We start from the raw sequence: 18057 nt of genomic DNA on the forward strand, positions 1-18057 counted from the left end.
TGTTGCACTTCTCTGTAATTCACTTGAAGCTTAATTTTTCAAGAAGAACACAGTCCAAAGTCCCTGGCATAGAATACATTGGTAGCTAAATAATAATATTTAGCATTCATGGAGAACTTTAATTTTTGAACAGGTAAAAGGATGACATGGTCCAAAAATGAAAATGATATAAAAAGATGTACATTGAGAACCTTGTTCCCCACTCATGCTTGCATCTGCCCCATATTATACCCCTGTTCTCTGCCCCATAAGCCACCAATTTCCTATCTGTACTTTTTATTTTTAAGATTTTATTTATTTATTCATAAGAGAGGCAGAGACACAGGCAGAGGGAGAAGCAGGCTCCCCATAGGGAGCTCAATGCGGGACTCGATCTCAGGACCCCGGGATCATGACCTGAGCCAAAGGTGGACACTCAACCACTGAGCCACCCAGGTGTCCCTGATCTGTCCTTTCAATGTTTTTTTTACGTAAGTCTGGATTCTCAAATACATATCTTCAGCATCTATAAAATGATTATATGGTTTTTCTCCTTCAATCTATTTTGATGAACTGTCCTTGCATTTTTAGAATAAGCTGCACTTGGTCATGAAGAATTATTCTGTTTGTATGCTGCTGCATTCTGATTGCCAATATTTTATTTAGGATCTATGCATCAATATTCATGTATGAGATTCATTCATTGTTTCTTTTTTTCTACAGTCTTTGTCATCAACGTTATCCTAGCAGGGTTTTAAAAAAAAAACGTTGTACTTCTTTAGTTGTGTTCTGGAACAGTTTTAAATAGTGTTGGAACTATCCATCTTTTAAAGGTTTGGCTAAATTTGCCCAGGAAACTGAACCGTGGTAATTTAAAAAGATTAACTCCCTTATAATACTATTTCGCTTTTCTTTTTTTAATGAAAATTGGCTTATTTAGATGTTCTGGAGTTGGTTTCTGTAAATTATATTCTCCTGGAAAGAACTTCTCCATTTCTTTGAAATTTGCAGATTTAGATGAAGTTGCATAATATTGTTTTTAAAATTTCCTTGCTTTCTGCATTTTTTCTCCTGGCCATTTGTTTTTTTGGTTTTCTTTTGTATTTTTTTGCCTTTATTCCTTCGTCCTTGATTTCTTTTTTTTTTTTTTTTTAGATTTTATTTATTTATTCATGAGAGACACACAGAAAGAGAGAGAGAGAGAGAGAGAGAGAGAGACACATAGGCAGAGGGAGAAGTAGGCTCCATGCAGGGAGACTGATGTGGGACTCGATCCCAGGATCCTAGGATCACGACCTGAGCCTACAGCAGACGTTCAACCACTGAGCCACTCCGGTGCTTCTCTTCCTTGATTTCTGAGAAGACTTTTCTGTTTTATTGATTTTGTTCCAATGATCCAGGTATTCACTCATTCACTTTGTTCTCCCCTATTATCTACCTCATTAATTCTTTTTATTTCTTCGGCCTTCCTCTGATTTATTTTGTTGCCCTTTTTTCTAATTTCTTGAGTTGATTCTTATTCTTTCTATTTCATTCCTTTTAAGTAAATATTCCTTTCATAGGCTATGGCAATTCCCATCTGTGCTGCTTTAGTTCAATTCTTTAGATCCAAAATCTAATAAGCAGTAGAATTTTCATTATCACTGGTTTTTAGAAATTCTGCAGTTTGAATTTACTCTTTTCCTTTGTCCCAAAAGCAGAAATAACTTTCTTAAAATCCTGATTTTTAAAATTAAGCTATACTGCATTGTGAATAGAAAATGTCCACATTACCTCCACTTTTTGAAACTTACAGTGATTTCATTCGCGGTGACCAGTGGTATGGCCAATTATTGTGGGTGTCCCATGGACAGCAAAATATACTCTCTACCTTCGGGGCACATAGTTTGATATATATTCATCACATCTACTTTTATGATTCTGTTACTTAAATCTTTTGTAACCTTATTCATTTTTGGCCCAACTGATATGAGAGAATGTTGCTCTTCCTGAGATGTGGAAAGGCTGGGGAGGAGTCCATTCCAGGGGAAGAGTGGGTACAGAAAAATCACAAGGTCTGTTGGAGATGTTGGTGATCATCTCCAACCAAAAATCTATTCTTGCCAAACACTAATTTGAAAAGATATATGTACCCCTATGTTTACTGCAGAGTTATTTACAAAGGCCAAGATATGGAAGCAACCCAAATGTCCACTGAAGGGGAATGAATAAAAATATTATAGATGTATGTATGTGTGTGTACATATATCATATATATACCTAACATATAACACATCTGTAATAGAACATTACTCAGCTATAAAAAAATTGAGATCTTACCATTTGTAATAACATAGATGGAGCCAGAGAGTATTATACCAAGTGAAATAAGTCAGAGAAAGATAAATACCATATGACTGCACTTACATGTGGAATAGTAAAAACAAAACAAATGAACAAACAAACAAAAGCAGAAACAGACCCATAAATACAGAGAAGCTGATGATTGTCAGAGAGGAGAAGAAAAAATCACTCTTGCTGCAAAGAAAAAGGACCCCCCAAATTGACCAAGGTTTGTATTTTCTTTTATTGGTACTACTTGAAAGGAGAGTCAGTCTTTCACTTAATCAGATAATTGTATATTGTTTCTTAATTTTTAAAAATTTATTTATTTATTTATTTATTTATTTATTTATTTATTTAAGACACAGAGACAAAGGCAGAGGGAGAAGCTGGCTCCATGCAGGGAGCCCGATGTGGGACTGGATCCGGGGACTCCAGGATCACGCCCTGAGCCGAAGTCAGGCGCTCAACCACTGAACCACCCAGGTGTCCCTGTTTCCTAATTTTTTTTAAGTAGGTTTCACACCCAGCATGCAGCCCAATGAGGGGCTCGAACTCATGACTGTGAGATCAAGACCTGAGCCAAGATCAAGAGTCAAACACATGGGATTCTAGGGTGGCTCAGTAGGTTAAGCCTCCGACTCTTGAGTTCAGTGGTCGTGATCTTAGATCTTATTTAGAGATCTCTCTCTCTCCCCAAATAAATAAATAAAATCTTTAAAAAAAGAAAAAGACTCCAACACTTAACCAACTGAGCCCCCACCCAGGCACCCCTCCTAATTTTTTCATATATGGATTTTTTTCCCCCACATCAAGTTAAAAAATGGAGTCCTCTTTTACATTTATATGGTGAGTAGGACAAGGTGGGATTGGCTTGGAGGGATTTTCCATGGTGAGGTTGCTAATAATATCATTTGAGCACCAACTCTGAGCCAAGCTCTCCTCTAGGCACTCTGTATGTCTGGGGCTATTTAATAGCATCAACTCATGGTATCCCCATTTTACAGATTCAACAAGAACAACAAGGTAAGAGGAGGTAAAATAACTTCAAGTTGAAACCATGAGTGACTTCAGAGCCTGGACCCCAACCTTAGTCACTCTGCACTGTTGCCTCTTCCAGAGACAACTCATCCAGTGGCTTCATTCTTGTGAGGAAACAGACTCAAAGTTGTTGAGTCAGCTGGCAAACTACTAGCAGAGCTAACACGAGATCCTGAGGTTTGGATCTTCATCCAAAGATGCAGAGATAACACCACAGCAGATGCAAAGAAAGACGTTTTCAATCAAATGTTACCCAAATGATGTATACTTTTGATTTTTGAACAAATAACTCAGTGTAAAATAAACTCACTTTTAATATGATTAGGATATATAAGATAACAAGAAACTAAGGTCCTACAAGGATAAGGCTCTAGGTGAGAGGACTTGGGTTGATAGGCATTTCCTGCACTCTGCAGATCCCACGCACATGACCTTTCTTCTTTGTTTATGGGTTGTGGGTGTGAGACTTAGAAACAAGCACTTTCCCAGGACAAGGAAGAACTGAAAACAGCCCATGGAAAAGACTAATCAATGCATGGGGGAGAGGAGGATCATTAAAGAACAACATATCAACGGTGGGTTTCTTGTATTATCTTCAAGTCCAGCTCTCAGAGCCTTTCTGTTGCCAAGAGTGACCTAACATTTCCACACATAGCTTGGCTTCAGAGGGCAAGCTTTGTTTGTTTTTGTTGTGCTCGATTTTTGTACTTATTCCAGTAATTATGAAGAAAGAAAGGAGTTTAGGACATGTGGGAAAGGGAGACTGACCCAGCATATCAACCTTACTAAGAAAGAACATAATTGTTTGCCAAAATAAGACAGTTTCATTCTGAAAGTGTAAAGACATCCTATACTAGCAGAATTATTTGGCTGGCCAAAAATCAAAGTTGTTTAGCTGAATATGGCAGGGACCTAAGCCAAAAGACTACAGGTGGTACCCCTAAACAACTCCACAGAGGCTTCCAGAAACAGGCTGGGGAATCTGATTCTGATGCTGGAATTGGTGGTGTTCCACTTGGATTCATTCATGGTGAGCCAGCAAGATGAGATCGACAACAAGCCCTGGAAACCTGTCCTCTACTATAGCACAGAATCTCTGGGAAACTGTGATTTTTTTCTCTTGAATCATGACATCATGAAAAGATTTGTCCAAAGGTAGTCCCACAACCTGCCTGGTTTGGGGCTTGCAGCATAAACTGAATAAAGTGCATTCCTAACACCCTCTAGTGCAAACAGATCCCCCAAGCCTTGCAACCTTGCACTTGGTAGATGCCAAATGAAGGAAAGAGCGGCTAAAAATGTAGAATGGATTCCTCGGGAGAGGTTCTGGTCTCTGTTTTCTCAGTGTGCCTACTTTCCCTTTCAAATGAGAGACTGAAATGGTTGAGTTGTGGTCTGGCTCAGATTCTAGGGAATCGCTTTGGTGGGGTCTCCAGCCTCACTGACTGAAATGTTCTTGTTTGCAAAAAGAATATCCTATTTAAAAGGAAGTGTGGCCAATTCTTGCTTTATCACATAGATTATCAGGAGTCTGCTCTGTTGCAGCAAGTGAGAAAGTTGAGCTCGGAATGTTCCCTCTTGCTTCAAATTTAAGTCATAGAATGTATCTGGCAAAAGTGGGGAAAGGGTTGAAAAAAGGTGAGTTTTGCATGAAACTGAGCGTAGGTTTTTTCTGAGCACCTCAGAACTTCAGGTTTCACTTCATTTAGTTCAAATCATACATCTGATTGCTTCCAGTAATCTGGATGATCTGTTTGTGGGGCAGTCTTCTCTTGCCATGAAGGATACGAGTCTGCAGGGCATCTAGAGCTTATGTGCTACCTGGAATCCTTAATCAGTGAAGGGAACAGTAGCCAACTATCTTAGTCATGCTCAGTTAGTTACAAGGAACAGAAAACCACTTGATTTACTATTTTTTGAAGATTTTATTTATTTATTTATTCATGAAAGACACACAGAGAGAGGCAGAGACATAGGCAGAGGGAGAAGCAAGCTCCCTGCGGGGAGCCCAATGCTGGACTCGATCCCAGGACCACAGCATTACAACCTGAGCCGAAGGCAGAGGCTCAACCACTGAGCCACCCAGGCGTCCCAGAAAACCACTCAATTTAAATCCTTTTTAAAGAATTTATTGGAAGCAATGTGTAGATTTCACGAGGAGCAGCGAGATAGCAGATGGTTCCTCTCTGTTCTCATTTCCTATTGTGTTTCTCTCAGCAATTAGCTCTTTTCTCGCTTCTGCTTCATTAAGACTTTTTGGCTCTGATACAGGGCACCTGTTTTTGTTTTTTGGTTGTTGTTGTTGTTTTACATTTACCTTATTTTTATCACCATGATCCATTTTATTCTGTGGAGAACCAGCCATGGGAATTGGTTTGGCAGTGGACGCTTGACTTGATCTGAGACTTTTGCTGAGGTTTCTGAGATGGTTTGTGAGTGGGAGAGGACACGAGGCTGGCGCTCCAACACCAAGGCGAGCTGCTTCTCGCCTCTGGGAAGCCCAAGACTAATGGCAACACAGCAGTAGAAGAAAGGGACAGAAGCAGCTACATCCTGATGGCAGTTTGGGAAACCTGAACCCCAGTTCTATGTGAAGCCAGTTGCGTGAGCCAGTAACTTCCTTGCTTGCTTAAGTCATTATGGATCAGAAATTCTGTCAAGCATAACCCCCCAAAGTCCCAACTGATATCGCCATCAGCCCTGGATTCCAGCCCAGCCAATTCCAGCCGTCACCATGACCTTGCACTTCCAGTTTCCCCATTGGCTTAGTTGGGAAGCGCATGATCGGAAAGGAGCAGTTTAACGTGGTCTGTAGGCCTATCCTTTGCAGAGCTAAAGGTGGGGCAGAGGGAGAAGTAATTAACTTCTTACGTTTATGGTCATTAGCTAGAGTCCTTGATCTGACCATTAGCCTCATCACATTTTTTCCCTGTCTTCATTAAGGTCATGAACGTCAAAACATAGGGGATAATATGCAAAAATCACTTCCAACTTCACAAATAATGCTTGTGATGCTTTTTCATATGCAAGTCTAATGGAAATTTAGAAAATGATGGGTTTGTTTTGTCATTCTTTTCTTGTGGATATGCCAACAACTTCGACAATTTTTTCAATATGCCAACTTTAATTTTAAAATTGAAGACAATGGAGTGGCTTGGAAGCTAAGTCATAAATGAAAATGTATCTGGTAAGAAGTGCATTACATCCTATTTCTTCATTAGGAGAATATTTAACTTAATTCTTTGATTTAAAAATATCTCCACTTTAATACGTCACGATGCAGATCATCTTTTCCCACACCTCTTCTTTCAAGACATCTTATTTCATCAAAAAATAATAAATCTCAGGCTCAGAAACTGTTTCTTAGCCAAGAATTGTACCAGTGAGGTTGTTCATTGTTGCAATTAAAATTTAAATTTGTTTAGGAAGAGCAAGGACGTGACTTTCGTGTACATGTTAAATCCCACATCTAACATTTCATTTTCCACCAACATACATACGCCAGTGTTGCCATCACAAGCAACACAGATGTAGCCTGAGAAGAATGAGCGCTTGAGCTCCATCTGCAACTATGGAGTCTACTTGTGTGACATTGGCAGATTATGACTTCTGTAAGCTTCTGTCGTTTCACATATAAAGGACTGATCTTGTATCTTTATAGATAATAAAACCGACCTCATAGCTTTAATGGGGTAAATGAGGTGGTATATGTACAGCATATCATTGATACTCGGTCTTATTTACTAGCTATTACTTAAGGCAACAAATACTTGCCCTTCACAATGAAAACATTCACAATTCATGATTGCCCATTTTCTACCAGTTTTCAACACTGCCATGAATCTTCCAGAATTATAAAATCAAATATACACTTTTCTGAATGGTTACTACCCTCTTAACGCTACTGAAACGTCTCATTCATTACTTCTAGCTGGCTATGTGACCTGGGACAAGCTCTAAGCACCGTGAGTTGTGCTTCTGCATTTGCAAAATGCCCAAACCGGACTGTCCTAATCGTATTTGTCCTAGATGCATGTTAGAGTCCCCTCCAGCTCTACCATTCTTCCCTGTGCATCTTAGAATTCAGTTCGGTGGCCACATGATGCACATGAATCATCATGGGATAAATACATCCTGATTTCAAATGAATCCATATTCTACTCAGAGGAAAAACTGCTGCCATTTAAATCTAGTCTCCTGGGATCCCTGGGTGGCGCAGCGGTTTGGCGCCTGCCTTTGGCCCAGGGCGCGATCCTGGAGACCCGGGATCGAATCCCACATCGGGCTCCCGGTGCATGGAGCCTGCTTCTCCCTCTGCCTGTGTCTCTGCCTCTCTCTCTCTCTGTAACTATCATAAATAAATAAAAATTAAAAAAATAAAAAATAAAAATAAATAAATAAATAAATAAATAAATCTAGTCTCCCAAATATCAGCCTCAGGATAAAAGGAAAGAGAGAGTGAGGTGATAATAACGGAAGGACAATTCACAGGATCAGGGTTTGTAATAGTGGAACTTTCTAAGAGTTATCTCAAAATTTGAGGATGAATTTTGTGACATAGGGGTAGTCAAAGAAAAGTGTGCCAAAGGACATGATGGATGCTTCTCCACTGGGCTTACGGTCTACTGTTCCACATATAAGGCTCCAAACCCGTGCTGCCTTATTGGAAATGCTAATGATTGGTATACTTCCATTTTTTCTGAAACTGCAGAACAGAACTAATTAACCATTCCTTTGGTATTTACTTTGAAACCAACTGTGCATTTCTTGGCCTCTTCACATACAATCGGTGCCAACTCCCACGCAATTCCACAGAATTCTTGTACAATTTGCACTTACTCTGCCCAATTGTTTCTTAGCCTCCCCTCTATTACCTCACAAATGGTGAACATTTCAGAACTTACAATGCCCTTAGAAGGTCTCTACACATTTGTCTATAAGACATTTGGGGGAAAAAGCAAAAGATGCCTTCTCACAGAAGTGGGGAAAATTGCATAAATTAAATTTCTAATGGACATAGCAAGAGAAGAAAGTGCTACGTGTGAAGAGCCCAGATTCTCTCTGACAGATGGCATGCAGTGCATGCTGTTAGCTGGGCAGTGCTCAAGGGCTTGCTCCATTGCAAATACAGAAACAATAAAACTGCTTATTGATTTTAAAGAGATCTGTAATTAAGTATGACATTCTAACAGATAAAGGTTTACCAAGGCAGAACAGCCAGGATTTAAGGGGTCTTAAAATGAGATACTATTTAATTGATTCAAATGTCATTCCTGGGATGGCAAAGCCTCAAGAACTCCAGTTTGTGTGTGTGTGTGTGTGTGTCTGTATTTATGTCTGAGTGCAAAGGCAGGCGCACAATTCATCTAAAGTTTTAAGCGGTGGGTGCCCAGTTGAAATTTTCTTGAGGTTAGGAAAGCAAAGGTTGCAACCCTTACATGCAGTTGCCTTGGGCAAGCAAAAAAAAAAAAAATCTGTCAAGACCCAGGTCTTACTGTTGAGGCTAGAGTTGAGAAATGCCCTCCAAATGCCTTCAAGTCAACATTAGCTATGACAGAACCAAGACTATTATTTAACAGTAGCAGCAAATGTCAAAAACAAACTGTGCCTGGCGTTTTGACAAGACACTGTTGAAAGAGAACCACTTTTTCAGCACTTGTGTAACCGTGGGGGAGAACTCGACAATTAATATCCTGAAATCTGGTAATAGGATTTCCAGAGGCTGCTTGGTGGTTTCCTTCTGATACACATAAAAGGAGTAGCAAGTAGCGGACGTGGGCAAAAAGAACCCAAAACGAGGAAGCCTGGAGAAAACGATGGATACATCAGAAATCAGGTACCTATAGCTAATTAAAATGTAACTCCTTCTTGGGGAAACTGCAGTCTCACAGTGGTGACAGTGTAAAGCATGAGGACAGAGCCATCATCCCTAGGCAAAAATAAGGGGCTGACAAAACCTATCTCCTATTTCCCACATCCTTCCTTCCTTCTGGTGTCCTCATGCAGTCCTGTGACACCTTGTTGGAGCTTCTCTCCGTGGATGACACTCCCAGCCTAACCTGGCCAAACCTCCAGCCCAACAATCAATTACTCAGTATAATAACAAGTAGCCACTTTTCTGGCTATTTTCTCCTACTTCCTTAGGAGTCTGGTCCCTGAAAGTCATGATGAGTGAAGTTGCAGGTGGTGGTCGGTTGGCATAGTGGATCTGTGCATTATGGGTCCTTGCATTTTGACAGAAACATTAGGAGAGTATCTTAATGCAAAGGAAATGCTAATGTGCTGGCTCAGTACCCATACTCTGAAGTGGAAAACAAGAGGAAAAATGAAAGGAACAAATATTCAACTGGATGCCTGTTTACGTTACGTAATATTGGATTTGATGTTACCAGGCCTCCGAAGATGGCAGTGTATCTCCACTTCATAGATGAGAAAGCTGTCGTTTAGAAAGCTAGAGGGACTTGCCTAGGGGCCCAGTCTATAAGGAACTCACGCGGTGTACAAGCCTGGGTTTGTCGGATTCCTAAGGCCGGCTCTTGCCCCAATTGACTCTGCCAAACCTCAGGATCACACCAGGCTCAGCCTCAGAACATTCTTTTTCAAGAAAAAGCCTGATAATGATGGTGATTGATAAATAATGAAGATGCTATGAATTGTGGCAGATGGTGCTGTGGACCCTTCCCAAGAAGAAGCATGTCCTGCCTGCAGCCTTTACAGGAGTCATTTAAACTCTCAAAGGGAAGTCAGTCTCCACGTTTGATGTCCTACCCCTCCCACCACTTCCTCTATCTTCACTGCTTCCGGACTGGACTTTGGATTCTCCAGAGTACATTCGCCTGTTTGTCCATGTTGTTATCCTATCCATCCCACGCCACCAAGAATGCCCTCCCTCCCTCAAGCTGACCTAATCAGTAATGGTGTCCCCACCTTTCACGGGCCTTTCCTGGCCAGAGGGTTAACACCATGTTCTCACTCTTACAGAACATATCATCTATACAATCCATTTGCACGGAGGCCTCAAGGCCAATATTCATGTATTATGGGGCCACCAAAAACGGTACCACCCAGCGTTAATAATTCACACAGACTTCTTCTCCCAGACAACTTTTTAAAAGGTCAGAAGTCAAAATCCATTAACAATTTTTATCATCTATTTTGTCAGATTTTCTATAGGACTGTGCCTGTGGAGGCTACAGCAAAACATCTATTTTCAAGAGAGGCTCAAAGTCCCCATCGCACTCATGGAGGGCTGAAGCCATTAGGCTACGAATGTTTATATTAGCTTTCTAAAATAACTCAAGTTCCAGAGCGGAGTAGTGTATTCAATGTAAGCTGTGTCTGTGGAGGCGGCACCCGAGTCAGAAATGCCCATGGTGCCAAGTCACTCACTCTAAGGGGTGGCCTGAGAAATCTGTTGGAAATACTCATGGAAAACCACTTGCAGGGACTGGCAGGAACAGTGCCGTGTGGTGAGGAGGAGGATCCTTGGTCGCTAGAGTCAAGTCAGACCAGAGTTTGAAACCCTGCTTTTAGGAAAACATGGACATTAAAACAGTCCGTATCTGGAGGGATGTGGTAGGGATGTTCATAGGAGGCACAAAGCATATGCCTGACTCATTTCCTTACCTTCACTTTTTTTTTTTTTTTTTTTTTAGGTATTTTTTTATTTGAGAGAGAGCACAAGAGAGAATAGAGAGCACAAGTGGGAGATGGGGGAAGAGGAGCAGAGGGAGAGGGTGAAACTGACTTCCCACTGAGCAGGGAGCCCCAATTCAGGGCTCGATCCCAGGGCCCTGAGATCATGAGGCGAAGGCAGAGGATAAACTGACTCAGCATCCCAGGCACACCCCTCCCCCAAAAAACTTCTTTTACATGATAGAAAAAGGTAAAGGTAAGCCCCTTCCTTCTTTCCCATCATTCTAGAATTTGGGCACTAAGCTTATATGTTATATATTTTAAAGAAAGTAATTTTCATTTTACCACCAAAAAAAGTATTTTATTTTCTCATACTTGTGTTCATTATGAATCACTTAGGACAGAAAACACTAGTGGGCAGAGTGCCACAAAACACCCTATGCCAACTGTGGCAGACACTACTGGTGATCATCTCTATGTGGTTCTTCTGTCCTCTGGGGGAGAGATGACACATCCCAGCCCCTTTACAGTTAGTTGGAGCCATAACTAATGCTATCAAACATTTGAGGATCACTGATTTATTCTTTCTGGGAAAAAAAGCTGAACCTGACTCAACCTTATTATGTATTTTGCATACATTCTGGAAAGATTTGCTTCAATGTATACTGACCTGCTTTCTTTTAGACAGGCATGAGACTGACACACACTAGGTCTGAGGCACAGGAAATTCCACAAAGGTTTGTCTTTACAAACATCTTTAAGCTTCATCTTCAAATTGTCAGTCTATAGGCTCCCCAAGCCAATAGGCAGAGACTCCGCACAGCAGCTGCATCCAGCTGATCCTAAAATGATGGGGTAGCACTTTGTCTTTCTGTAATGTCCTGCTGGAAAATCTCAGGCTTTTGTAAAAGCAGAAAGGATTTTTTCAAAACAGAACTGCCACTGTCATACTTTGGTTCGGTAGACGTTCCCAGAAGATCTAAGAGTGACATGTGATGACTATAAAGGGAATAGAAATGAGTTTCATTCAGTGGCAGAAATTCCCAGGGAATGCATTTTAGAAACTTTTCTCCTAAAACAAACAGATTCAGCACTTGGGTTCTTTCTTTCCTTTGTCTACTCAATTGCTCATCACAATGAATCGGTCTGTGATCACATTCTGTACAAGGTTCCTCAAAAAGTGTTTCTAAGAAAGAGACAAATCTTGCAAACACAACAACCAAATGGAAACACAGTAGTGCTGAGTGAACTTATTGTTTTCAGAACACTATTTAAAAAGGATTATTTTTAAATGGCACTATACTTCCTCCTAAGTGCTCATTCCTTTTAAAGCCCACCTTTGCGGAAGCCATGGGAAGATTAGCAGTTACAAATCCTGACACGAAAAGCAGAACAGAAGGATGCAGTTGCACCAGAGCACATTTTCGATTTGGAATCAAAACTGCCCCTTGTTCATGATATCCTCACAGAGACCACAGCCAGGGAAACAGTGAAAGGGAAAAATTGCCCATATATGGCAATCAGTTTTGACACGAGGCTCATCAATAGCCCATTCTTTCCCAGGCACATCATTATCTATCTGATCTGCCAAAATCTGATACTTAACAACATTGTCTTCAGAACAGTTGACATACCCTGGAAAAGTCTGTCTTGTAAATCACAAAGAAAGATGACAAGTTTCACAGATTTCATCAGTGGGAAAAAGAAGGGAGGCATAAAGGAACAGATACTAGTACACTTACACCCCCTGGAACAATGAACTCAATGAACTAAATGTCTTTCAAGAGGAAAAATCATCTCCATACCTCAATTTTTATTGAGGCCAAACAAGAAACCCCTGACTTAACCTATTTATCTCAGCTCCTAACTAAATTCAGTTTTTGAAACATAAAGACAAATGAACAGGCAGATGGGATGATTTTATAGTATAAAAAAAAAAGTAGTGGAGAAAGTTGAATCAGGACAACAGACTACTTAAGCTGTAGCTTCTCTCTCCTATCCCAGATCCATAGAAATAACAAGAAAACATTAAAAAGGAAAGGAATCTACAACTATATTCCCAAATAAGACATATCCTCTGTGGACCAACACTATAAGGAATTCCTGAAAGGAAGAAAACAATTGAGAGCAGATAGATGGGAGAGAAACAGCTCAAAAACCCTAAAGGAGGGGACTTGCTAAAAATGAAACCAGAGACATTCTAAGCTCAGAGGCGGCTGATGCTCAGAGATGAAAATACCCAACTGACCTGATGGATTCAAGCAGGCTCTTGTGGAAACAGCCATCAGTTGGGCTGATTATATACTCTACTCACCCGTCTTGGACCGGGCAGAGAAAACACAGTATCTGCCTCAGATGAAAGTGGTAAGACGGAGGACCAAGTTCAGAGAGGCATGGTAGTGCACCCAGGGCAAACATCCACGGACGGGCTGGCTCTGTAGAAACGTTTAGAACTTCCCAAGTAGAATAATTAACATCCCCCCCCCAAAAGATAAGAATGACAACATACTAAAATAAAATAAAAAATAAAATAAAATAAAATAAAATATCTTGGAAATTCAAAGTGGGATCACTGAAATTAAAAACCCAATGATGGCAGAGTGCTAGTGTACAACAGCTGAAGAGCAACTCAAGAAGATCTGGAAGATCCAGTTAAGAAATTCTTTTAGAGTCGAGCCCAACAGAGAAAAGGGATATACAGAAAACATAAACAAAAGGTCAAAGATCTCTTGAATAGAGGAAATGTGAGAAGAAAAGGAGTACCAAGGAATAATAAGAACAAAGGCAAAAAAATAAAAAAAAATTTTAAAAAGCCCAGACATAAAGAGGAAATGTCTCTGATTGAACAGGATTAATAGAAAATGAAGTACTCCTACATATCCTGTGGTAAAATTTCAGAATACATACGATGATAAAAAAAAAAAAAACTAAAAATAAAAAATTAAAGGAGAAGTGGCTCTAATTAAAATCCCAATACAATCAAGACATCTGGATAAGTATCTGATTCAAATAGTGTCAAGGACTACACATAAACCCGTCCTTTCCACCTGACCTCTGAGATCATTCCAGGTAACACTTAAACTGTTCTAACAGCTGGTCAGCAGGCCTCGAGTCTCCACTCCACTGCTGTGCATCTCCACCCACTTTGGTGAACTATGTAAACAATGTCCTTTAGATCACTCCTTGGGCCTCACAATCTGGAATGTGGCAAAAATCCTGACTACAAACCTCAAGCCTAGCACCCTTCTTATAATAAAAAAGGGTTTTTACCTCAGGGAGTGTAGTTTTTAGCTCGGTGCGTTCTTTGACACTGTCAGGTCAGCACTGCTGATTAGACTTCCTTCACTAATCTGCCTGGATCCCATGATAAAAGACCTTTTAATCTTTCATTAGGAGCCTCCATTAATTTTTCACATAGCCTTTGTGCCACGTCTTCCAATAAATTCCCAATGAGACTCAATCTATCCTGTCACAACTGCCTTAAACTCCTGGGCTATTGAGTACCTCCAGACAGGGCACAACCATGTTGACTAACTCCACTGCAAGAATCTCAGCACAAGCCTCACCCAAGTCCTTGATGGCCTCAAAACAGTCTGGAAATTCTCCATCTCTAGTCAGTCCCTGTCTCCATTCTTCATAGAGGTTGTCCAAATCTCCACCATTGCCTCAAAGTTCTCTAGCCAATCCCAGCTCTCCTCACTGGTACTATATGACTTAGTATATGATCAGACTTTTCCAAATATATTTTGTGAACTATCAGTATACAATGAAATATTTTAAATGTTATAAAATAGGTTAGGAAAAGCATTTTTCAATCGGATACATCTCCTTTATCTCTAAGGTTATAACTGCCACTTCATACTACCCAGCTCCCCTCTGCTAGGAACTGCCTTCTGCTCTGGTTTCAAGCACATCGCTCTTCCATTTCTCCTCCCACTTTTGACCAAACCCCCTCCACCTCCTTCACCAGCTCCTCTGCCTACATGCCAGGATGCCACAGATCTTGTCTCCCTTTTCTGTAATATGTTCCTTGGGGACCTCATCCACCTCCACAGCCTCAAAGATCATAGACGTATGCTGACAACCTTGGTTAAATGTCCAACTGATTATAAAACATCTTTACCAGATGTCCTGAATATACCATCTCAACTTATCAAACTTAACTCATTAACTTTACCCACTCACCTGCTTCTCTGCATTCCTTTGGTTTATGAAAATACCATCTACCTAGTTTTCCAAGGAAGAAACGATAAGTCACACTTCTCTTCCTTAACCTTCAAACTCAAGTCAACTTCAGATGACTTAGTCTAAAATGTATCTTAATGTGCCCCTCACTCTTCCTTTCCAAAGTTACAATCTCTCTCTCACCTGGAACGTTCCTCTCATCTAACATGCATCTACACCAATGAATGGCAATCTGGGCTGCACATTAAAACCACCTGGGGAATTTATGAAAATCCTAATGTTCAGGGCACACCCCAGGCCAATTATTTTAGAATCTCTGGGGGTTAGGAACCAGGCATTAGCATACTTTTACAAGTTCCCATATGATACCAATATCTGAGGCAGCCAGATTGAAATTTCTCCCAAAATTGAAGACGTGAGCACACAGAATGAAAGTGCAAACTGAATACTGAGCAAGAAGAGTGAAAACAAATCTGAACAGGTGAAAGTGAAACTGAGTAACTTTGAAGATAAAATACTGCATAAAAGCTCCTGGAGAGAGGGCAGCCCAGGTGGCTCAGTGGTTTAGTGCTGCGTTCAGCCCAGGGTGTGATCCTGGAGACCCGAGATGGAGTCCCACATCGGGCTCCCTGTATGGAGCCTGCTTCTCCTGTGTCTCTGCCTCTCTCTCTGTCTGTGTCTCTCATGAATAAATAAATAAAATCTTTTTAAAAAAGAAAGAAAAAAAAAAAAAAGCTCCTGGAGAGAAAAGACAAGATTACCTAAAAGAAAATCACACTAATAGCAGATTTACTGTCTGCAACATTAGATGGCATAAATGATGAGTTAAAAGTCCTCAACATGATGGGAGCAGGAGGGAACCTATGAACCTAGAATGAGGCAGATTCTCCCAGACACACAAAGCTAAGACTCTACTACACACAGACCATCACTGGAAGAATTACCTTACACAGAATACACAGTTGGCCCTTGAACAACATGGGTTTGAACCACACGGGTCCATTTATAGATGGATTTTTTTCAGTAAATGTGGTACAGCACTGTAAATATATTTTCTCTACCTTATGATTTTCTTAAGAACATTTTATTATCTCTGTCTTTATTATAAGAATACAATATACAGAACACAACACAAAATATGTGTCAATTGACTATGTAATCATTAAGGCTGTATAGTTAAGTTTTGGGGGAATCCAAAGTCATATGCAGATTTTAGACTGTGCAGAGGTCTGCACCCTACACCCACATTGTTCAAGAATCAGTGGTACTTCATCATGCAGACAAGTGAGCCAAAGATTAGAGAGGTATTTAACAATGCTCAAGTCTGAATTCCACCTAGAAAATACAGGCTGCATGAGTGTGTGCACCACAAGGAGATTCCAGTGATCTTAATTAAAACTAAAAAATAAAAAAATAAAAATAAATAAAAAATAAATAAAAACCAGGAATTTCCTTAAAAAAATAAAATAATAAAATAAAATAAAATCGCTCAGTGAAAAAAATAAATTTTATAACAAAAGTATTAGCAGGATTCTGACTAGTTAATCTTAATTGTTTTCTTGTGCTTTTGCAGAACTAAGTTTCAGTTTTCAAGTGTTCACTTGCCAGAACTTTAATAAAAGGAAACATTACCAATGTAGCAATGTTAAAAGATGTTTACCACTTTCATTCATTGCAAAAAAAAAATGGATGTAATACATTCACATACTTATCAAAACATAAAAACAATTTTATTTCTTGCCATTAATATCTTTTGTTTTCTAGATCATCTGAAAACAATCTGAGAATTCCCAAGTGATAATCATTCAATTCCTGTAACATTATTAGACTCGGTTTCCTTTCATTATTTCTTAGCAAATTCAACCATACATGTTAATCTTATTAAATTAATCCTCAAAATTAGATTCTAAGATTTAGCACGAGGAAGAAAAAGAAAGACTCTTAATCAAGATGATAATTATATATTTAATACATCTTGCTTTTAACAGCAATTTTCAAAGTAAACACATCATAGACCTTATAACTTATTAAAGATTTATAGTGCTTACAAAGTTGTTTCTAAAAATATACCTTATTTGTTCTAAATGAATAACATTATCTGGAAGATAGAATAATAAATTATAGTAGTATGTTTACCACCACTATAGTTAAGATTGTGTACATATATTCAATATGAAATCCTTTTAGGATTTTCACACTTTCAGCCTTAAAATGTAAAAGCAGATTACAGTTTGGCATATGAGATCTCAGTCTGACAGCAATGGTTTTAAAACCCAAAATTAAAACTAGATATTTATCTAGTTGACATATTACGAGAGCACAGGCACATGCACATACATTTTCACACGTACATCATCTCTTTCACTCAATCCAACACATACACACACACACACACACACACACACCCAAAGTAAGCTGAAAGTTCCACCCTTATGTATCAGACAATTGCCATCAATTTCAAAAATAGGGAAAAAGTTAACTAAAAATATGTAAACACATTTAAATGGTTCCCATTGTTGGAAAGATATGCACAAAACCGCTATCGAGATCTTTAACATGCACAGTATATGCCATCTCAGGACATTCTTGAGCAGGCTCGAACTGTTCACTAATAGACATATGAATATGTAAAAAGTGATGTGCTCCTCCATCTCCCAAATGGCATTCCACTGACAGTCACATGACCCAGCCCCACCAATGTGGTTTTACTTCATAGAACCCAACAGATTACAGAATCTAGGAGAATTAGAAACTTCATTTTGCTGTTTGGGGTTTCTTGCATGTTCCATGTGCAAAAGCAATGGGATACTGTATTGCAAGTGACAATATCATTTAAGACTCTGTGGCACTGCAAAAGGTCATTTGTATTTCTACAACATATTTATTCTAGCTAAA

The sequence above is a fragment of the Canis aureus genome, chromosome 20 (genome assembly GCF_053574225.1).
Source record: "Canis aureus isolate CA01 chromosome 20, VMU_Caureus_v.1.0, whole genome shotgun sequence".
In the NCBI taxonomy this organism is placed as follows: Eukaryota; Metazoa; Chordata; class Mammalia; order Carnivora; family Canidae; genus Canis; species Canis aureus.